The sequence below is a fragment of the Micromys minutus genome (assembly GCF_963924665.1).
Source record: "Micromys minutus genome assembly, chromosome: X".
Lineage (NCBI taxonomy): Eukaryota > Metazoa > Chordata > Mammalia > Rodentia > Muridae > Micromys > Micromys minutus.
In genome coordinates, this window is record NC_137970.1 from 123,298,275 (window position 1) to 123,302,792 (window position 4,518).

The 4,518-nt window shown below is 41.3% G+C and overlaps 1 pseudogene across 1 annotated transcript; it reads right to left on the reverse strand.

Annotated features, from left to right (window-relative positions):
- Positions 1–633: 633 nt before the first annotated feature.
- Positions 634–1,461, reverse strand: LOC308415246 (UBX domain-containing protein 2A-like; annotated as a pseudogene). The gene has a single exon. The product of its transcript is annotated as a UBX domain-containing protein 2A-like (transcript).
- Between the last annotated feature and the right edge of the window lie 3,057 nt (positions 1,462–4,518).

Consider the following 4,518-nt stretch of genomic DNA (forward strand, 5'->3'; position numbering starts at 1 on the left):
TGAGGTTATTTTTTTCTAGACAGGGTTTCACTGTGTAATCCTGGAAGTTAACTCTGTAAGACAGGCTGTCCTTGAACTCAGAGAGCCTCCTGCCTCTGCTTCTAAAATGCTCGGATTAAATGTGGTCTGCCACCACCACCTAGCTTTGGATAACTTTTCTGTGTGTGCTTTTACATTACAAATTTAAGAAGTATAAATCTTGGATACTGTAGCCAAATGAATATTTGAGTATCTCTTGCCATCAGAGTGAAAACTGAAAAGCTCTGAGGATGAAACACAGGCAATATAATAATTACATTGATGCTTTTGATAGGTCGTGTATAATATTTTAATGTACTGCTATTTAAAAACTGAGTTAGCTAACATTTATAAAAGTATCTGTTGTTTCAAAATAATATTTGAATGCTGATGCTGATTTAGATAATTGAATACTCTGCTAATTTAGATCACATTAAGATTAATGATACAGCTATTTTATATATCACATTGGTTAACTAGTATAGAAAACAGGTATTTCTTCTGAATAGCCTGTTGACAAAAGTGCACAGACTCTGGTTGACAGCCCTGTCACTCTCCTAGCTTGTGATGACTAAACCCCCTAATAAGGGATTAGGAAGCCCTCAAACCATAAGTTCAGTCACACTGGCTTCTGTCTCCCACTTCAGCGTGTCTCAAAAACAGAAACTGTAAGAGTTTTCTAAAAGGCTCAGCTGTCTTTTGGAGTCTCTGAATGATTATAGCATTCTGCAGATCTGCTTCTTCCAATGTGAGCTTCTCATCCAGAAATCTGAGGAAAGGAAGGGCTGTTGTCAGGGCAAAGTGAAGCCTTCTCTGAGATTCTTGGTATTTTTCAATGACGTCTTTGATGTGGCTCACCCTATGGGAAATGTCAAATCTTTGGACAGTTTTTTCCCCATTGGCTATCCAGATCTGGATCCTGCTAATCCTCCAAGTTGTTCAGTGAAATAGCAGACAAAGTGCTTTTATTGTCAACTTCAATACTCTGCTTTAGAAGCGATTCTTGGTGTAGCATTTCCTAGTCTGGGGCCCTGTCCTGACAAGGGCTGGAACATAGGCATGGTAGACATACATACTTCATATTTTTTAATCTTCAACGTTAATATCAACCTCATCTTTATCAAAGACTCCCCAAAATTCGGAAGTTAATACCCCCTTTTTGATAGAGTTCAGAAACTGCTGCCTCGCACCATCAGAGTAACTTCTAAAATCATCATTGATAGTGAATCCATTTTTCCATGATATTAAACTTACAACTACCTGTTTCTTCTGTTTAGTGGGGGCCAAACATTTGGCACCAGCCTCCTCTTCTTCCTCACAAAGTCTATCAAAAAAATATTCACAGTCCTTTTGTTGGTCATCATTGAGGGGTTGATTGTCAGGAGGTCCTGTTCCACAAACCCATTCTTCTTTTATACTGACAAGATCATCTGCTTCTTTCATTCTCTTTCTGATACTCAGGGTGAAGCCACAAGGCCTAGTCCCTGGTCCCCGGGGCCAGCAAGCACCGCTGCTGCCATGCTGAAGCCCCTCAGCCCAGGAGGGCCTGCAAACCCTCTCAGGACCAGCGGCCTCACCCATCCTCCCCAGTCTTATTCAGTGATCTATTGCTGCACAAAACATCATGACCAAGAAGCAAGTTGGGGAGGAAACAGTTTATTCAGCTTACACTTCCACATTGTTCATCAAAGGAAGTCAGGACTGGAACTCAAGCAGGTCAGGAAGCAGGAGCTGATGCAGAGGCCATGTGTTACTTACTGGCTTCTTTCTCCTGACTTGCTCAGCTTACTTTCTTATAGAACCCAAGACTACCAACCCAGACATGGTAGCACCCACAAAGGGCTGGGCCCTCCCTACTTGATCACTTGAGAAAATGGATTTCAGCTGGATCTCTTGGAGGCATTTCCTCGAGGGAGGCTCCTTTCTCTGTGATAAATCCCACTTGTGTCAAGATAACACACAATCAGACAGTATAACCCCTTCAATCTTTTCTTTGTCGGTGGAATCAACTCCATGAGTAGGCAGCCAGGAAAACAGAATTACCTGGAGCAGGCAGGAAGTAGGGCTTAGGAGTAGACAGCACTGAGATCAGAAGCTATACAGCATGTCCTCTGAGGACAACAAGGAATGCATGACCAACACAGCTCCATCTCACAGTGTCTAGTGAGAGAAAGCCAGGGTTTGTGAGGGCCATCAGTGCTACAAGCCAGTCCTCATTCCTGCCTACTTTCAATACCTTTGTTCCATTTTCTTAGCTTTTATTCAGTGAGTACAAAGGGAGCTAAGTCCTCAGAGGAAGTACAAGGAGGCCTCTTGACAAGAAGATGGAAGAAAAGTGATATAGCTTGTCCCAGAGAGACAGAGTTGCATGCTGGGTCATTGACCACCAGCTAAGTCAAAGAGTGCTGTTTAACAATGTCTCCTGTTTGGTTTAGGCCTGGCTTGTCAGCAGACGCCTCTGAGAAGTTGGCCTCAGGGAGATCTCTTCTTCTGTGTCTCCTCAACAAAGGAAACCATCAAACTCAGTGGTGAAATGGACCATTCCCTAGGAATGTGTATGTTCTACTTGTGTGAAGAAAGAATATCAGTCAATAAATTCACTGTTGGTTATAGACCTAGTCAGGTTATATTTCTCAAGTTCTCTTCAGGATATAGGGTGAGTCATTAATATGAAAACCTAAAGCAAAAAATTCAGTAAAATAAAGGGCAGAAGGACAAAGAAGCAGACTAGTTTTGTCTTGATTCTAAGTATTCTTATTTCAAAACTGGGCTGAAAATGTTAGAATTTCATCATTCACTTACTGTGTGTGTGTCTGTGTCTACATGTGTGATTGTACCACTGTGAATGTGCCTGCACATCAGTGAGACAGTACATGCATGGAGATCCAGCTGTTTCTATGTGCTGAGCCTTATTACAGTCTAGGAACTATAAACATTCTTGCTTCCAGGAAATGTCCCAAGAATAGCTCCTTTTCTGTTCTCCTTCCTTCTCTTCTGTACGTTCAGTGTTGCCAGAATTTTCAGCTATACAAGTGGCTGGATGTATCTTGTGAGGAGAGCACACCGAATCTTATTTGTCCTGGAATCTTTTTTTGCAGAGCCTATCTTCTCTCAATCTTCTGAGATATATAAACTCGGGTCTGGAGGACACCAGTTCTGGAATTCTGTTTCTTTCTTGAAATTAGGAGAGAAGAGAGCAAGGTCTTGTTAGAGATTATGTGTGTCAGTTTGTCTTGCTCCACACAGGAGTGGCACTATTAGCAGGTGTGGCCATGTTGAAGTAGGTGTGGCCTTATTGGAGTTGTCATGTCACTGTGGGCGTGGGCTTTAAGACCCTCATCCTACCTGCCTGGAACTCAGTGTTCTTCTAGAAGTCTTCAGATAAAGATATAGAGCTCATTAAAAAAGATTCTAGCCAGTATTTCTAAGGGAGAAAAGATATCTCAGATTATTTGCTTTCTTAATTTCTAAATTGAATTGCTCTATTAATTTCTAAGTTACTGTACTCGGCTGTCTCATCCTTGAACATGGAGTTACATGTGACTGTGAGCTTCCTTAACTGGTAATGAATGTATACCAGGGAAAACTCAAAACTCCAGAGTAAACAAACCTTGACCCATTTGAGCACCCTTCTTGTAGCCCCAGGATAATGAAACTAAATGATTTGATGAAAAGGAGAAAGTTACAAGCTGCAACTTGCCAGAGCCTAAGAAAAAGTGGGTAGCAGGTGTTATCCCAAAGCTAGGCTATCTCCTAGAAATTACCATGTGTGTGTATCAAAAAGTAACAAGTAGAGAACTAAGTACAGGTCCTGTGCAGAGGAAATGGGGTATCTGATTTCCTTTTCTGACCCCTGAAATAAAGCAAAAGCCAGAGCCACACATATAAAGAGACATTTGTCTCTGAGAACTTTACCTAAAACTTTTCTTCTTAAGGAGATACACTTAGAAATGGGAGGGAAACAACATGGCCAACTGAATGAAATGCCACCTGAAAATGGGTAAAGCATGAATAACTTGAGACACTAAGAAAAGTTTCTTTTCTTCTGAGCATACCCTCACACATGTTCAAAAACACATGGGGTTAAAAGATAGGAAGAAAGACTTTAACTTGCCTTGCCTTCTCATATGGGAAAAGTGTCTCTATACTTCCAGGGTTAAGACTGTCTCTGGTAAACAGCCAAAGACAAAGTTGATGTGAGCTATGGCAAAATAGAGAAGAAGTAAGAAAATCACAGTGGTAGAAAGTGGGAAGCAGTCTGGAGAGATGGCTCAGTGGTTAAGAGCACTGACTGCTCTTGCAGAGGTCCTGAACTAAAATCCTGGCAACCACATGGTGGCTCACATACATCTGTGATCAGATCTGAAGCCCTCTATTGCTGTGTGTAAGACAGAGACAGTGTACATATATATGTATATGTATATATATATGTGTGTGTGTGTGTGTGTGTGTGTGTGTATGAAATAAATAAATAACTCTTTTTCTTTTAAAAAAGAAAAG